A 19,522-nucleotide genomic window follows, 5' to 3' on the forward strand; every position below is an offset into this window, starting at 1 on the left:
CGTCCGCGGGGGGCGGGGAGAGGGCGGGAGTGCGGGATGGTTGTTGTAAATAATAATTCATAACGAATTAATTAATTGTAGCCTACCGTTTCGACCAGTGCTTAATTTGAGCCGGATTTTTAAAGATTAACAAGAGCATTAGATCGTGACAGTGCATCTGGAGTATGTATCTGGCATGTATCTGGAGGATGTGTGTGGTCCTTAACATATTTTCGACCAGTCAGCTTTAAGTTCAAAATCGCTCTCATTGATTGCTTACTGCTTAACCCACTCTCTCCAAATGCATTTAATGAGCAGCGGAATGTTTAGAGAGAAAGTGTAATATCAGAAATAATACCAAATCAAGCGAATATTATTATGTATTAATCATTATAAACACTATAAACATAGCTATAAGTTAGTTACCCTGACTCCAAAACGAATCATCTAAATGTAACGGTATTCAGAACAGAACAGGAATGAAACAAAATATATAAAGTTAAGAATCCAAAACAAAGCGAAACTAAAAATAGCAGGCGTTGGGCTCACATACCTCTGTAATTCGTAGGGGTGGCACGGTTCACAAAACCCACGGTTCGGTTCGTATCACGGTTTTAGGTCACGGTTTTCGGTTCTGTACGGTTCTTGTTTTTATTTTTTTTATTTTAATCTTTAACACTCCAGAAGTTTGTTTTGGCATAGCTTGATTATCCACAATTTAGGATACATTATTAAAAAAAAAGTTTTATCATGTAATCATGCACAAACTGAATTGGACTTGACTTTAAGCACATTATTGAGACCATCTCTGAGGAAAGCTAGGGGAGATTTGATACAGCAATAGAGAAGACATTGATGACATGCTTTTCATTTATTTGGCAAAAACAGGACAATGTGTATCTCCACAGGAATTTATGTGCCTTTTTTGCACAAAGATTGAACTGAAGAATTAACTTGCATGTCTACAAACACACTGGTGTGATGTCTTCTCAGATGAACTGACAAATTAGAAGTGTTGCCGTTAGCATATTATATGCATTTCCACAATGCTTGCACACAGTCTCAGTTCGATCTATTCTTTTATTCTCGTCTTCATCATAGGTAACATGAAATCCAAAATGTTCCCACACAACTGACCTGGCTAAGGGGCCGTTCGCATGAAGCCTCTTTTGCGCACTCAAGTTTGTTATTTCAAATGTAGACGCGTGGTATGCACTCGTAATGGAAGCGACGCGGTGCGACACGCTCGTTTTTTTCCAGGCGCGTCCACGCCGCATCGAGATAAAAACATCTCAACTTTTCAAAATTCCGCAAGCTCACCGCAGGCCATGTGACATGAACCAACCAATCAGCATCATCCTTTCCTTTAATAAAATTGAAAGCACAGCCAAGTTGGATGAACAGCGTATCATAGCTGGCGCATCCTCCAACTCCGGGCAGCCTTCCTTATCTCTCCCACTTGCCATTTCTACACGTGACGTAACCTGCAGCACTCCACTTTTACTGTCTCTATGTCTACACACACCTCTTATTTGGTGCAAAAAGGACACTCACGAGGCTACATTGCGCATGCGTTGAACCGTTGAACCGTGCGACGCACACACGCACCGAACCGAGACAAGCGAACCGAATGGTTCGGTTGTTTTTCATGTACCGTGCCACCCCTAGTAATTCGGCACAAATCCAAGTGTTTCCATATTCCCAATGCATTTGAATGATAAACTGTTATTTATAATGTATAGGCTTTGTATTGTACATTTGTATTTTGATGGGGGAAAAAAATATATTCTCTTGTTTTTTGTTCCAAGCTCGGTTCGTTATGGTAAAACCATGAAAAAGGCATATTTGGTGTAGTTTATTTAATCTAATTTAATTAAAATTATTTTGAATTTTTTCTGCTGTTTTTGTATGCCTCATTTATTAATGTAAACGAACTAGTTCATTCGTTTGGCGTTCACTGTAATTATTATTTCCTCATAATAATAAAATAAGTAAAGATGCGGAAATTGAAAGCATTCATTTCTTCTGGCTATATAGTGTGATTCAGTGTACAAGCGGGTTGCTGCTGCGGCGGGGCAGGGGCGATGTATGTATATATATAGAGAGAGAGAGAGAGAGAAAGAGAGAGAGAGAGAGAGAGAGAGAGAGAGAGAGAGAGAGAGAGAGAGAGAGATTACATGTAAATATACAATTGAAATGTGTTTTTAATAAAAATATATATAATATATAAATAAATATATATATATATATAATTATTAAAAAAAATAAATGTGTGTAGTTGTATTTCATTTTGTGTAAAATGAATGAATATCAAGACGAAACATTGACTAAACTTTTTTTTTTCCTATGCAAAAAAAAAAGGTAATGAGAGCAATTATGAGGGAGACAGAAAATACAACTTTTCAACAGTGAGCAGCTCTCCTGATCCTGACCTCTGACTGTACTGGCTCCTGGTTCAAGACTAGCAGGTTCGAGCGGCTTTCAGCTTGTATGGTGTGGATTTCATTTGGCCCAGTTCTGGAACCGGCTCCGGCACACTCGCGAGCCAGCAGACTGGCAAAAAGTTTAAGGTATGACACTGCAGGACGGAGCATACAGTAGTCAGCTTGTGATAAAGACAGTGGGTTAAGGGTCAACCTAACCCGACACCCTGTTCGCTTTGTCTGTGATGAGCAGACGGAGAGGTGATGCTGGCTTATAGCCGTTCTGGTCCAACAGCCTGCGGGAGTCGCTGTGACTGCTCTCACCTTGTCATCCTGCCAGCCGGGACTAAGGGCAATGTGGGGCCTGAACGCCAGTCACCTTTGTTCTCACCCAGAAAACGCAGAGTGTTAAAAGCATTAGTGTGACAAATCTAGCTAGGGATACTTAAGAAACATGAAACAGCAAGTTAAAACAGGTCCCTTTTTTGGGTGGTGCTGCTGAAGAGAATCACAACTTGCATCTTGCTTGTTCATCCAGGTGAGAAAGTTAAAAATGACCATTTAATGAGCATTTCAACTCCTTTCAGAGGTGCTTTCTAAGAATAAGCAACTCTACGAAGAACCCATGACTTGGGCTGCATATCAATTATGGATATAACAAAGTCTTGGCAAGGGTGCATGGGGAAACGATAACCTTCACTAACAAGAAGCAAGAACAAACATGCCATTTCAGCCGATGCCAATCAGTAAATTATTAAGTGAAAGCATGAAGACACAGTCTGTTGCTGTAAACGAGTCGCCAGTCGGTTGCACAACAACTTTCTCGTCTCAACAATCAGACTGGGCTTTGTTCGTTCACAGAAGGCAAGCGGAGAGGCAGGATAGAGACGCGGGGCTAATGAGGCATCTATCAGAACCCACGGTGTCCCTGTCACTGAGAACAGAGAATCCATTAACCCGAGTGACCTTGCTTGGTTGTGTCCACTCCACACTAACCAGACAACACCGCCGCCGCCGCTGACACAGCCTGAAGAGGAACCGGAGGAACGGCTCATTACTGCAGAAAACTAGCCTTGGTAGGGAAGGGTTGTGAGAGCCATATGTGCACTCACGGTTCGGCCGAAAGCAGAATTTCATGTCGCAGATCGATTTGCCTGTAATTCAAATCAGACTCAAAAGCTGTGGCGCACTACTAAGCAAATGATCAACTGAACCACATAGAAAGGCATGATGACAAAAATAGATTTTTACTCCACACATCATCGCAATTAATTATTAGCTCTTAAACCAAGTTAGAGATTCTTTTGACAAGACAAAATGAAAATATAACATTTTAAAGTGTGAAATCAAAACAGTAACACTAATTAACAATATAGTAAATTGAATTCATAGAGATTATTATACAATTTAATCATAGTAAAATTTTATTTAATCAGTAAAACTGTTTAAAACTTATATATAAAATTATAATATAACAAAAACATATATACGGTATATATATATATATATATATATATATATATATATAAATTTACTGTCCACATATATATAAATTCTATTTTTTAATTCAAAAAATCTTTAAAAATAAAAATTAATTATGATTCTATTTATATAAGCATATCATTATTTACTGTCAACACACATAAAACTTTTTAGAATTACAAAACTCCGAGATTATTACACAATTTAATCATGTAATAAAATTTAATTTATATATGTAAAATGTTAAAAAATATATATATATAACATTTTACATATGTATATAGATATATATAGAGAGAGAATTTATTGTCCACATATACATATATTATTTTCTAGAATAAAGAAATTCAGAACATTTCATTGTAAAATTATTCTAAAATTTTAAAAACAAATTATATATATAATTTATTATTCTACTTACACATGTGTAATATTCTATTATTTATTGTCAACATATGTGACCCTGGACCACAAAACCAGTCATAAGGTAAAATTTTACAAAACTGAGATTTATACATCATATGAAAGCTCAATAAATAAGCTTTCTATTGATGCATAGTTTGTTAGGATAGAACAATATTTGGCCGAGATACATCTATTTGAAAATCAGCAATCTGAGGGTGCAAAAAAAATCAAAATACTGAGAAAATCACCTTTAAAGTTGTCCAAATTAGGTTCTTAACAATGCATTTTACAAATCAAAAATTACATTTTGATATATTTACAGTAGGAATTTTACAAAAAATCTTCATGGAACATGATCTTTACTTAATATCCTGATGATTTTTGGCATAAAATAAAAATAAAAAATTTTGACCCATGCAATGTAGTTTTGGCTATTGCTACAAACATACCCCAGCGACTTAAGACTGGTTTTGTGGTCCAGGGTCACATATATGTTAAAAACTACAATTTTTAGAATTATAAAATTAAGTTATATTATTTTACCATTTAATCAGTTTTTAAACAGTTTAATCCTTCAAACTGTTTAAAAAATATATAAAAATGTAATTTAAATTTATTTTATTTATATTTTTACATATATTTTATTTATTACATACATAGTATGTAATATTCTATCTACCATTTATTGTCAACATTTATATATTTATTTTTTTGAATTATAGAATTAGACAATTAGGCTATAAAATTATTATAAAATTAAAAGAAAAAAATCCATAAAAAAACTGTAAAATGCTAATTTATAATCAGTAAAACTAAAATCAATAAAACTATTTAAATAATATAATAGACATTATATGTTATATTTCTATATATATAATATTAATAATGTGTACACATTCATAATAATGTATATTTTATTTATTGTTTCATTATTCATATAATAAATTATAAATATATTATTTTACACTAATATATATATATTTTATTTATACATATAATTTATAATACATTAAAATATATATTAAATTGTTTTATTCAGATTTACCACTTTTACAACAACTCAGCAAACACAGTCCCTCTGAATAATCTTGTAAAATTACGCTGTATGGCAAACAATATTGTGTGTTTGGTGCGCTAGGGTCCTCACCAACCCCCCCGCCCTCTTTTTGTCCTTATAAAGATGAATTGCGCCTTACCGTCCTCACACAGGGAGCTGCGCCATATGGAGGGTGTGAATGATGACATAGAGCGCTTCTCTCTGGTGGCCAGATTAGATGGAAACAAGCCTGTTTGGGGAGTTGCCTTGTGGCAGGGCAGAGCGGCAGAGGACCTGCGTCAGAGCCTGGCGCGGGCTGATGGGAAGATTAGACAGCGGCTGACACTGCAGATGAGACCGCAGGAAAGATTCATTTTGACAACGCGTCCGGTTTTCCTGCATGAGCCGGAGCGACGCATATCCTTGTCGTCATTCTGATCTGATTCTGGTGTTATCAGTTTTCGGGTGGCTTGTTTTAAGAACGACAGCTCATGCTTTAATACGCATCACAACTCAATGAGTGTCAGGACTATACTCACTATAATCACTCTTATGTCACTCCAAACCTGTAAGATAATTTCATCTGCTGAACATAAAAGAAGATATTTTAAAGAACTGTTCAAAAACAAAATTGGACCCCATTGACTTTCACTGTACATCTAGACATCTTTTGTGCTACCCAGAGGAATACAAGTCAAGTTTGGAGCAACAAATTTCACTTTCAGGTGAACATACTCACTGAGCTATTGGTTCGCTTGCTTGTTCTTCTTAAGAGCGAGCAAAAAAAAAAATCTGACAAAGCCATTCAGATTGCATTGGGAGGTCAGAAAACTCCCTTGACGGAGAGACTTATCAAAAAGAGGATGCTCACTCTGTGTCCCTCTGGCAGAGGCACACGAGATTAGAAACGTTCAGAGCTGTCAATACAAATATGTTTCTTTTTGTGAGGGCCGTCGGTGCCTGAAGGAAGGATAAAAGAAGTTAGAGAGGGAGAGACACTTTGCTGCCTGGTGTTTGAACTGCCATAGTGTGTCTAAGCCTTTTCTCAGGTGGCCAAACGCCAATACAGTAGTGTATTTGAGAGTGTGTATTACAAGACATTGAACACAGCATCTAATCCTCCTTATCTGTACCAGCTGTCACCACAGTCACCTAAAAATAAGAGGCGGAAATCGACGCCTCACACCTTCTCACAAACTAGTTGGCTGGAGCAAATAATAGCGTCCCTTTCTTTAAAAATAATATGAGTTACAATGAGACCAATTCATAAATGTTATAACACCTAATATGTCAACAGTGCATCCAGAAGATATTATATGCATGTTAACATGACTTACTAAAGCTTATTTAGCTTTTCTCTGTAAAGTTATACCAAAGGCCCTCTCGGCAACCATATTTGCAACACCTCTGGGCACGTTATCCAAGACAAAGTCCTATCTAAATGAATGGAAGAATCCTGAAATCTCAAAAACTGCTTGCTGAACTCACAATTAAATTACATATTTCAAATCAGCAACAAAATCGGAAATAAACTGCCCCATGAATGTAGCTTATTATGCTCAAAAAGCATTTAAAAAGCTTATTTTTCAAGCTAGACCAGCCAATGCACATGGGCAGCCACAAAGTGCATTGACTGGCCCAGACTCAGGTTTCTATAAGAATCGGTGCTTCTAATGGCCACTGCAGCGACAGACTCTTTCATTTAGAAGGCGGGATTATTCCGCCATATTGCGCATTGCAGTTTCTCTCATTCATTCAAGTATAGGAGTGAACAGTCTTTGAATTTTTTTGGTTTTTGGTTATGCCCAACTTCACAATTTTGCAACCTAATGCAACTGTTGTTACTGCTAACTAAAACTATTAAAAATAATGTCTGTTAACTGAAATAATGGTCAAATTAAACTAAATATCAAATTTAATTTAAAAAAATATGATTAGACATATTTTCTTTGGCAACTACCACAATTAAAACAAGTATTACAATTAATAAAACTGATATAAAAATAAAGCTAAAATGAAACATTAAAAATAAATAACTAATAATAATAACAAATAATAATAATAATAATGATGACAAAAGCATGTAATAGAGGTAGTAAACTTAAAATAACTTAAAATAACTTAAAACTGAAAATATAAAAATATTATTGAAAAATAGTAACAAATAATACAAATGTAATTTTTCTAAAAAATAAAAATTAAATAAATAAAAAATCTAAAATAACACTGAATGCCATAAACCTGTAAAAAATGATAAACCTGTAATACAATTTTCCCTAATTTAAAGACACACACCCACCCACAAAAATCTCATTCAGTGTAACAATCTTGTTTGTAACAAAAATTTACGACATTTTAATAATGAATAATATTCTACAATTTACCACTATCCAAATTCTGACATTTCATTCTTCCAAAACTTATTTGTAACCTTAAAAGTAGACACACGTCACTTACATTTAATGTGCTTACTATGGACATAAAATTACTTATGTAAATTTCTTTTGACGTGGACATCTTAACCTCTTTGAACCATATATATTAGATATGGCATAAAATTAACATCTTGATTTTGTGACCGATTCTCTATTTTTTTTAAAGATATTTAACTAGTCAATTTAAAAATGTATCTACAACATGATTCAAGTAACTTTCTTCTTCATTTACCCTCTAGTTAAAGAAAATTCGATTCCAAGTGTACCACACATGAAGTTGTCAACAAATCACTTGTTAAATATCTTTGCGGAAAAGATGCATGAACTACAAAAACTAGATCTTGTACAAACTTGTCTTAAACATATAATATGTTCAGAAATAATTTGAGGAAAATGCTTAAAAAAAACCCTCAAAAGTCAAGGTAATTCAAATTCAAAATGACTGCGCACCACACATGAAGTTGTCAACATGATGCAAATGTTAAACAAATCACTTGTTAAATATCTTTGCAGAAAAGATGCATAAACTACAACTACATCTTGTACAAACCTGTCTTAAACATATGTGTTCAGAAATAAAACGAGGAAAATGCTTTAAAAAAATCCTCAAAAGTCAAGGTATTTCAAATTCAAACTGACTGAAGGTATAACACCAGTAGACTATTATTAACTAAATGTTCTGTAAAACAAAGAACAGCAGCTTTCAGCCTGTCATCATGATGAAAATATGAAATATCAGACAGTAGTAGTTTTTCATTCGATTGCCCTGGTTTTCCATTGTTTTTTTCCATGTAAACACGGACGCGTTTGACTGTTGCACTCACATCTCTTGTAGCGTCTAATGCATGTAACAACTAAAAAGGCAGTGCTCAAGTTTAACGAAGTTCACTCCCATCTTCTTGCATGTCTTTTTTTAGAAGAATTTGGAAGTATCCAAATTTTTAAGAGTATAATCAGCATCATTCCAAAATGGACATTAACTTATATTGAAACCAGAATAACTACATAGTAAACTAGAATATTCCTGAAACAAATTCACAATGCATTATTATCAAGCATCTTTTCACAGAAGTCTTTGCACAATCTGGCGGGACATAGCATATGGACATGTGGATGACCACAGATAGCTAATTGTGCGCTTGAATCACGTGAGAGAGAGAAACCATTAGCTGCTTGTTGTCTACATGAGCACCCCTTTAACTGACATTCCCAGGATTCCTAGCAGCTGGTGGAAAGGTACTCTGGGGTGACCCCTGCGACCCTTGCACATTGATATCCGAGACAAAGTGTCTTTACCTTTCTCTGCGGTTGCAGCCGAATAAACAGTCCTCGGGCCACAGTCCCTACAGGAGCAATTTGCGTGAGTGGTCAAAAAAGAAGAAAGCGCCCCGCCGCCCCAAAGAGATCAAAGCTATTCCTGCGTATCCAAACATACGGGGGGAGTGAAGAACATCAATTTGCAGAGCAAACGGCAGCTGCTCTGAAAGGGAAAGAGCTACCTGCCCCCATCACAGAGCGCTCCGCGTCCACCCCCCACTCCGCCGGTGCGCTCGTCCATCTCTGACATCTATTACAACCCCCTATACACCTCTGGAGGTGGAATTTACTACTCACGCCAGAGTCTTTGAAATGACGGGCTGTGGAATCATCTCTCCTCCTTTAATCCCGTTAGATGTGCTTCCGTTTTTCGATGAGGCCTTTGAAGGAGAAGCTTTGCTCGTGGACAAGGAGCTTGCCACCTTTCACCATTCGCAAGGTACGAAGCAGGAAAAAATATGGACAGAATCAAGGCATTCAGGAATCCAGGAATGAAAACGGAATTTACTGTATAATGCGGAATGTCATGGAACTTAACTTTGAGTTTAACTTAAAGAAATTGTGACAGAAATATATTTATACTTATTTAATAGAACGTTTTTTAAAAAAAATCATTATTAAATTAGAAACTGAGAAAAATACAGACAACTCAGAATTTCTGAATGAATGAATAAATTAATGAATAAATACAATTTTATAAATATAAATGCAAAAAAAAAATCAGCTAATGTAAAAATGTGCATAAATTATTAGACTGTTAAAGCTTTAAGAATTCAAGTGATTACACATAATAAATCTTATGTTTTTTGACAACCAAAATTTAATTTTACTACTTAAATTAGGCAAACTTTTTGATTATCCAAATTTAATTAAACCATTAAAAGTGAATTCGGAAAGAAAAGGAAAGGAAAATACTAGGGCTGCAACAACGAATCGATAAAATCGATTACTAAAAGCGTTGGCAACGAATTTCATAATCGATTCGTTGTGTCGCGCGACGCAGAGACATTTGGTTGTTATTATATATATTAAAAAAATAATTGAGCGCAGAGCGGAGTGGACACATTCGGTCTCTCTCCCGCACTGATGCCAGCAGAGTTCGGCACCTCATAAGCTGTGTTTCCATCCAAAAATGCGAATTTAACTTATGCGCAAAACTGGAACATTTGAGCATAAAGCACCGTTTCTACATTATATATATATATGCTGCCCCGGTTTATATCAAACATGTTTGATATTTAAGCCTACTTTGGCTAGCGTACTTTCACAGCAGCCAATGCTCGATCGCAAAACAGCTGCTGTACGGGTCGTTGGATAGTGGAGATGGAGAAAACTACTTCTATAGTTTTTGTAACACTGTCTGTCTGTATAATGTGTCGAAAACATACCACAACCGTAAGGAGAAAAAGGAGCTCTGCTGAGGTGAAATCGTCTCAGTTTTGAATAGGGCTGTGACGGTGGCACGTTGTTTTTTTATATATAGCCTACACTTCAGTCAGCGAACAAGCAGCCTAAAAACGCTAAAATAAATCAAAGAAATAATATATTTAATTAAGAAAGTAGCCTAAGAATATTATATAGGTTATTAAACAAACATTCCTTGTAAAAATGTCCGACAGCTCATCAATTTTTGGCCGACTGAATTTCCAGTCCGACTGTCTTTTTTTCTCTTTCTCTTCCTCATTACACAGCTGCTGTTTTTAATAGCAAAGTGATTACATTTATTTTCGTTCCTTTAGTTTATAAAGTTAATTTAGAGATATATTTGGAACACTTTTTGTTTGTTAAATTCAAGTTTTTGTTTTTTAAAGTTATACCTAGCAAACAGCGGCAGACAGATCAAAAGCCTGCTTAATTCATCGCGATTTAAATTAAAATCCATTGATATAAAAAACTTAAAACATATCACAATATTAGTTTAATCATTCAATCAAGATAATTCCAAAGTTTGTGCGGAGAGAAGCGCGCTTTGCAGGACATGGAGATGCCAGTGCAATGTGGAATTTCTTTTTTGCTCATAAAGGTAAGAGTAATTTACCACCCGGGCCGGAACTGTAAAGGGTCTACCTTAGTTTGTGTGTACTACTAACAGTATCAACAAAATGTGCTCTTAAAGAAAACAAACAGAATACGCTTGATATCTTTGGTTTAAACAGGAGCGCTTCACAATAATTAACCGAAACCCAGGTAATTGCCTCACAAACACATTATCTATAGAAAGCTTTAAATTATTATTTTACTATAAAACGAAATAATTAAAATCGAAAACAAAACTGTTTCATTAGCTAATCCATAAAGATGCATTAGGCATTAATGAGCAGATGGCAGGATCGTCAATTTCATCTTTGCAACACTGAATCAGAAAATACTAGTTTATTAATAAGTAATTCGAATATTTTCTTAATTTTTGCCTTGACACATTCATGGTAATACTTTTGCTGGGGCTTTGAGGCCAGTTTTGCGTGCATTTGAATGCGGAACTCTTCCAGCTGGTCGCTGCTGATGGCAGAACACTAAACACCGCCATGGCAGAATGAATGTAGCAGAAAGTTAGTCAAGTTATCCCGTTCCAGCGTGCAAAGTCACATGACTTTTTTAATGCGCACTGAGGAATTTAATTTGAGAGGCTTCTTGATGGGAAATGCAGCATGTACACCACAGCAATCCGCTGTCTTGACGGATAGTAATTTTAGTTTATTTAGTCTATATATTTGGCAGATGTAAAGCATACATGTGTATGTTTTTTGTGTTAGTCCATTTTTATTTTATTATTATTATTATAACAGTTCAAGGAGCAACATGTTCGTGCACTTTCTAAAGATTTTAGTTCTGTTTTTGAATAAAGGGTTGTAAATCCCTTGTTTTTTATTTATCCGATTCATCGATTAATCGAAAAAATAATCGACAGATTAATCGATTATTAAAATAATCGTTAGTTGCAGCTCTAGAAAATACAGAATTAAGGACAAATAAAAAATTAAACTGATTTCATAGGGCCTCCAAAAATGGTAAACTTTGTTAAACCTTTAATAAATTGACATTTGTAAAAGCTAAAAAAATAATTTAGTGTATTAAACGTGTTTTTGACTACAAAATGTAATTTTACAACTTAAATTAGGCAAACCTTTTGCTTATCAAATTTATAATTAAACTATTAAAATGTAATTACATTATTTTTTTAGGAAAAACACAGAATTTTTTATCTATAAAATAAATGAAAAAATAAAACAGATTTCACAGGGCCCTAGAAATGTTACACTTTGTTCAACTTTTAATAAAATTAATTTAATTTATTAAATATATTTTTGACTACAAAAAAAAAATTTACTACTTAAATTAGGCAAACTTTTTGATTATCAAAATTTAATTAAACCATTCAAATAGAATTCAGAAAACCAAATGTAAAGGAAGACAGAATTTGGGAAAAAATACTGAAAACTAAAAAAACAACAACATTTTATAGGCCCCTAAAAATGTTAAACTTTGTTTAACTTGAAATAAATTGTTTGCATATGTTTTAAAATTTATTTAATTTATTAAACATGGTTTTGACTACTAAAATTCAATTCTGCTACTCAAATTAGTCAAACTTTTTGAATACCAAAATTGAATTAAACCATTCAAATGAAATTCAGAAAAAGACATTAAGGAAAATTCAGAATTTAGGAAAAATAACGGATTTCATAGGGCCCTAAAATGTTCAACTTTTGATAAATTGTTGTTTGTATAAGTTTTAAAAATTAATTTAATTTATTAAACATGTTTTTGACTACTTAAATAAATGTAACTACTTTAACGGAGTTAATAAAAATAAAATTTAGGGAAAAATGTTTGTAGGACCCTAACAAAGCCACCGGTGATGCGGTGTGGATCTCAGTGCCGACGTTATCAGATGGCCGTTTGGGAATGCTAATCATCCGAGGACAGCCACAAGTCTTGACACTTTTGGCAAACCCCGTCCGGCAGCCTGCAATCTGACTTCAGCAATTTCCAAAACGTTCCTCAACAAGGCGAAACGTCTAATTTGTCTGTCGGGAGAATGTGTGCGGTAAAAGGGGGGGGGAGCAAAAAACCGAAAGGAGATTTATCCAGGTTTATGACCTCTGCCCTCTAGCTTTGATCCGGCAGAGGTAATAAAGCAGCACTAGCATGCACACAGCTAGTCAATAAGAGGTTACTCGTCTCTGCGCCTGTCCTCTTATGCACTGGTTGCAGGGGCAAAACAGCAGGCAGGACGCAGGCGGATTACAGCCAGGCCTATCCGATGATCTTCAGGCTGTTCTGTAATGCCGCCAACCGCCTGTTAACACGCCGCCTGAGCGATGTCTGAACAGTGTTAATGCAAGATCTCCTTCCTGACGCACGTTCCACACGTTAGCTATATTTCAGAGTCATTTAGTCCATTTCAACAACAGAAAGCCTTTATTAATCTGCGTCTTGTAGCGGTTAGCCATTGACATCGCCAGAGAGGGAAAAACGGAGCGGCTCGAACATCGATTGCATTGATCTGTACCTCAACATCTTAATGTTTAATCACAAAGCAGCCCCCTTTACTCTGCCGTCATGTGATCCCATTAAATCCTTTAACCACATCTCTCCCCAGGCGGACCGCAGGGGTCCGCGCTTCATACGGTTTCTAGGACCGCTCAGACATTTAATCCGCCGCAATTGATGACCGCAGAACATACAACTCAGAGGAAATTGACGTAAGGGAAGGGTTTTTTGAAGCCATGCTTCAGTGCACCAAATATAGCCTGGCTAGATCCATACGTGCGGCAGGGACGTTGATTTCAACACTGTGTGCATTGCTCACTCCGCGGATATAAAAAGAAACTCCCCCAGAGTACTGAAACAGTGAGGCAGACAGAAACGAGAGGGCATGGCCGCGAAACTGTCTGTGTGTGCTTTTATTGCTGCGATCTAGAGCATTACTCTCACTAAGCAACGCTCAACCGTACCAACCACCAGGACAAACGTTAACACAATACATGTCTAGTTTAAAGATTTGACTGCATTTCTAAAGCTATAATTGACATGTGATAATAGCATACTGTAGAACACGCAAGTTAAGTAACACTTAACCTCACTACGTAGTACGTTAAACTCAGAAAGTGCCATTGAGTTAACAAGGAAAAAAGCTAATTTAGCATTTTTTAACTCAATTTTGAATAAAAACTTAAGTAAAAGGAGTAAAAATTGTGACTGAAAATTACTCTAAATACAGCTGAATAGTTTATTAACATATTTAAAAATTTAGACATCCATGTATAGACAGATCGATAGCTCTGGTAATATATCAGTATGACTATAAAATATGACTACTAAATAGTATTATTTATGTTATATTATATAAAATTAGTATATTTTTATTTATTTAATTAATTATTTTGTTTAATTTCTTTATTACGAATACTGCAAATAAAAATATTAAAGACTTATTATATTTTAGTAATAATAATAATAATAATAATAATAATAACTATTATTATTTAAATACAAATACAAAAGTTGGGAATACAAATATAATAATTTTATTTAACATTAAAACTGTAAATTTACAATACTAATATTCATAAAAGAATATATTTTGTTTATATATATTTTATATTTTAGTAAAACAAATAATAATAATAATTATTATTATTATTATTGTAATTTAAATACAAATACAAAAGTTGGAAATAAAAACAATATAATTTTATTTAACAGTAAATCTATAAATGTACAATACTGATATTCATAAAAGAATATATTTTATGTTTATATATTTTACATTTTAGTAATAATAATAATTATTATTATTATTAATATTATTATTATTATTGTAATTTAAATACAAATATTAAATAATTTTATTTAACAGTAAAACTAAATTTACAATACTGATATTCATTAAAAAAAATATATTTTGTTTATATATATATATTATTACTGAATAAAATATTAAAGAAAATAATTACTGTAAAAAAAAAAAAAAAAGAACAGTAAAACTATAAACTTACAATAGTAATATTATTTTTATGGCTGTCTTATTTCCAAAATTGTTTTGTCATATTAATATGACTACAAAATAATATATGTATTTAGTAATAATAATAATAATAATAATAATAATAATAATAATAATAATAATGGTTTAAATTGTAATATTAAAAAAAAAATGCTATTTTATTCATAAAATCGTGACTTTAAGGTGGTAAAAATTTTATTTTGGTAATTGTATTTTTTTTTTTGCAAATAGAAAAATATTTCTGATTATCAAAATGACTATAATATAGTATTTTAATAATAAAACATTTAAAACATATTTACTGTTTAAAAAATATGTCTTAAATAATATGTTTCAGAGTACAAAGATAAAATTACAATAAAAATATATAGTCTTATTTTCTTCGTTAATCCATCAGTCTTTTATTGCGATCTTTAAATCTTCCTTATTGTTGACAATAGCTGGTTTATAAGGGCTTCTCATTACAAGTATGGGAAGACGCATGTTGCGTCCCAAAAGCAAAAGTGGCACTCGAAGACACTGAAAACGTCGGATCAGGAAGTGTACGCAAATAAAAGAGTTTCACTCTGAAACGTGGGAATTTATTTATTTAATTAAATCACAATGTTTGCTATTTGGTAATCGCACTAAGCCAATACGCAATTTCTGTTTTATTTTGCTTAATCGTGCAGTCTCACATCTGACTCATTCAAAGTCAGGTTGAGCACATTGCATTGTGGGATACAGTCTGACGCAGTGTGCTTTGGATTTATACACCACATTTTAGCTTATGCATTGACTCAAGTAATAAGTCACATAGAGAAAATGTACACAGTATGCATACCGCAAAAAATAGTTTGTGATTAAGTCATTCTGAACAAATTAAAAACTCAAATAGGCTAAAATAACACAAAGAGATTTACATGTGAAGGAATCGCTCTTCCCGGACGGCTTTTTATCCGTCATTGTGTGAGGTCTGGATTAAATTACCTGCTCATCCTTTTGTTCGTACAGAAGGGCCTCTGTTGACACATCCCCTACAAAACTGCTGTCTTCACACTCCCACTCGGAGCCAAGGTCAAGCACAGTGTTTGCACAAACCAAGGTTAAAAAATAAAGCGATAGGTTTCCCGGTGCAATGACTCTATTTTAAAACGCAGCTCCTGTCCTCAAAGACACGGCTTGCTAATGGAGTGGCTTACCGTTACAGCTGAGACACGTGCGGGGACGCTACTAATCATTAACAAGACAATTAAAGTCAGATGAAAAGACTGATATGAGTCACGACTGTCAACTCAGAAATATGACAGGGACATGTGTCAAACGCTGTTTAGATGGCACGAAGAACTGCAGCTATCTTACAGTACATGCTGTACACTAATAATGCATAATTAAATGCATTATGCAATGACAAACACTAGCATGTTACATAATGCTTACTACATTGAATGCTTAAGACTTGTTTTCATCTTGAAAATAAAAATCGAACTGCATTTTTAATCCAATTTTACGTATAAACTCGAACCAAATAAAAAAGGGTTGTTTAAAAGTTTAATGTATAGACAGATCGATACTTCTGATAAAATATCAATATGATTATAAATAATATGACTACTAAATAGTATTTATTAAATATTTTTATTTAGTATTTTTTTACTAAATAAATATTATTATTGTTTTTTAAATACAAATACAAATGTTTGTAAAAGTTGGTAATAACAATATAATCATTTTATTTAACAGTAAAACTGTAAATCTACAATACTGATATTCATTAAAAAAAGAATATATTTTATGTTCATATATATTTTATATTTTAGTAATTATTATTGTTGTCATTTAAATACAAATACAAAAGTTGGTAATAAAAACAATATAACAATTTTATTTAACAGTAAAACTGTCAATTTACAAAACTGATATTCATAAAAAAAGAATATATTTTACATTTCAGTAATTATTATTATTGTTGTAATTTAAATACCAATACAAGAGTTGGAAATAAAAACAATATAATAATTTTATTTAAAAGTAAAAATACAAATTTGCAATGATATTCATAAAAATGCACATATATATTTTTTAAGTTATTAATATTATTGTAATTTTGATACAAAAGTTGGGAACAAAAAAAATTCATTTAACAGTACTTTATATTTTAGTAATTATTATTATTATTATTGTTGTTGCTATTATTACTGAATAAACATATTAGAAGAAATAAATCAGAAATTAATTATTGTAATTTCACTGTATAAATATGAAAAAAATTGTTTATTTAACAGTAAAACTATACATTTACAATAGTAATATTTTTGGCTGTCTCATTTCCAAAATTGTTCTGATTATAAATATGACTACAAAATAATGTGTTTATTTTATAATAACAATAAAAGCAGTAATAATAAAAAACATTGTTATTTTAATTAATTAAAATATTAAAGAAAATATTACTATTTTTTAAATTATAAAATCTTTTATTAGAAGTAAATTCACTGTAAAAATACACAAACTGGAATAGAAATAATTGTTTTACAATAAAACTATATGTACAATACTAATATTTGTGACCCTATTCCACAAAACATAAATCATGTTTTTTTTGTTTTTTAATTGGGATACATCATCTGAAAGCTGACTAAATGTGTTTTCCGTTGATGTATAGTTTGTTAAGATAGGACAATATTGAGCCGAGACACAACTATTTAACAATCTAGAATCTGAGGGTGCAAAAAACTCAAAATATTGAGAAAACTGCCTTTAAAGTTGTCCAAATAAAGTTTACAAAATATGTTCATGGAATATGATCTATACTTAATATCTTAATGGATGAATAACTTAATGGATCATTTTTACCCATACAGTGCATTGCTGGCTATTGCTACAAATATAGATTGGTTTTGCAATCCAGAGTCACATTTATGGCTGTTATTTTCTTCATTTTCAAATATTAATCCATCTCTGTACACTCTTGTACGCAAATATTACCCAATAATTCCACAGAATGTGCCGTACAAACTGAGAGCACATTTAATAATATTAAGCTTAGGCCTGTATCCCCAGAGAGAGGCCACACAAAGCCATGACACTCATGTTTAGGACCGGAGCTTTACTTGACACTGCCGAAGCCGGCCTGCCATCAATTATTGACTAACTCCTCACGACGAGAAGTGCTTTTAGCAAACATTTCCTCGACACATAGAGCGCATTAGAAGAAAATGCAAACGTTTTGAGTGAAATATTCATGACTATGTTACAATTTCTTTTTTAAAAAGCCAAAAAAAACACCCAATGCTGTTTGTCCAGAATAGCAGATGGCTCAGGTTCTTATAATAATTAAGTGATCTATCACACGATAGTGCTTTTGAATGACACAACGCATGCAAATCAGGGGTTAAAAAAAAAATAGAAAATCAGCAGAGGGATGTCTGTGGCCATCGTTTGACCCCTAGGGACGGGCGGCATGCAGCATTTGTCGCCTACCTGGTCTGTGACCCGTAAACACACAGGTTCTGTGCACCACCTTCACCATCTGTCCATCTCACCTGCTGTGTCGTTGCCGGCCTAAAACGCCTCCCGCTACACCAACCTGCCTGTAGGTGTGCTGCCAATATGTAAAGCATCTGGGTGGAGCGCTCTATCATGATGCTAATGCACAAGGTATTGTGATGCGACAGGCAAAAACCCCCCGGTGTATCTAGAGCAACTCGGTTTCAGCTCAGATCCCTAAAAAGACAGCTCAAACCAGGAAAACAAGCATGTGTTTAACACACACACACTGATACTAACCTGTGACAAAATTCAGAGTTTGTTATTCACAAGAGCCACAATGAAGTGATGATCACTGTGACAGGCAACACTGTAACTGATCTAATAACAGCTGTACTATATAATGCCACACATTGCACTCACCAGATCAGACCTGACCACATTTAAACCCATGTTTGCATTGAGGAAAAACTGAGAGTGCACCAGCTCAAACTGAGATTCACTGTCTGGCTGGTTATTTCACACATATTTCAGACAATAAGCATAACTCATAGCATGAGTGTTAAAGCAAGCAGAAGCCTAAAGCAATTCAAAAACCCAGACTGAGTCGACTTATAGTGTCATTTCAGTCTTTCACACATTTTAGAGACAAACAACCCTGACTGCTCACCCAATTCATGCTCTAGCAAGAGGCATTTCAGCTGTAAGCTGTGTGCATGGGTTCATCCCTCCTATGTTTAATCATTTAAGGGCACTGTACATTTATGACTGAATATTAGCAATCTGACAGTTGGAATAAAGAAGTTAAACCCAAAGAAAGGCAGGAAACGACTGAACAGGGCCATTCAAATCGCTAAGCGTGATTGAGAGCTAGTCTTTTGGGTCTTGGATCACACTGAATATCGCTACACACATGTGCACATACAATAAAACCAATGTAAATCACGTAGGAAAACGTAATACGATA

General features: G+C 33.7%; 1 protein-coding gene across 2 annotated transcripts in view; it reads right to left on the reverse strand.

The window, feature by feature from the left end:
• The window catches only part of zmiz2 (zinc finger, MIZ-type containing 2), a 55,913-nt gene that overhangs the window by 35,751 nt on the left and 640 nt on the right, over positions 1-19,522 (reverse strand). The window lies entirely within an intron of this gene.

Source organism: Garra rufa, chromosome 23 (genome assembly GCF_049309525.1).
Source record: "Garra rufa chromosome 23, GarRuf1.0, whole genome shotgun sequence".
Lineage (NCBI taxonomy): Eukaryota > Metazoa > Chordata > Actinopteri > Cypriniformes > Cyprinidae > Garra > Garra rufa.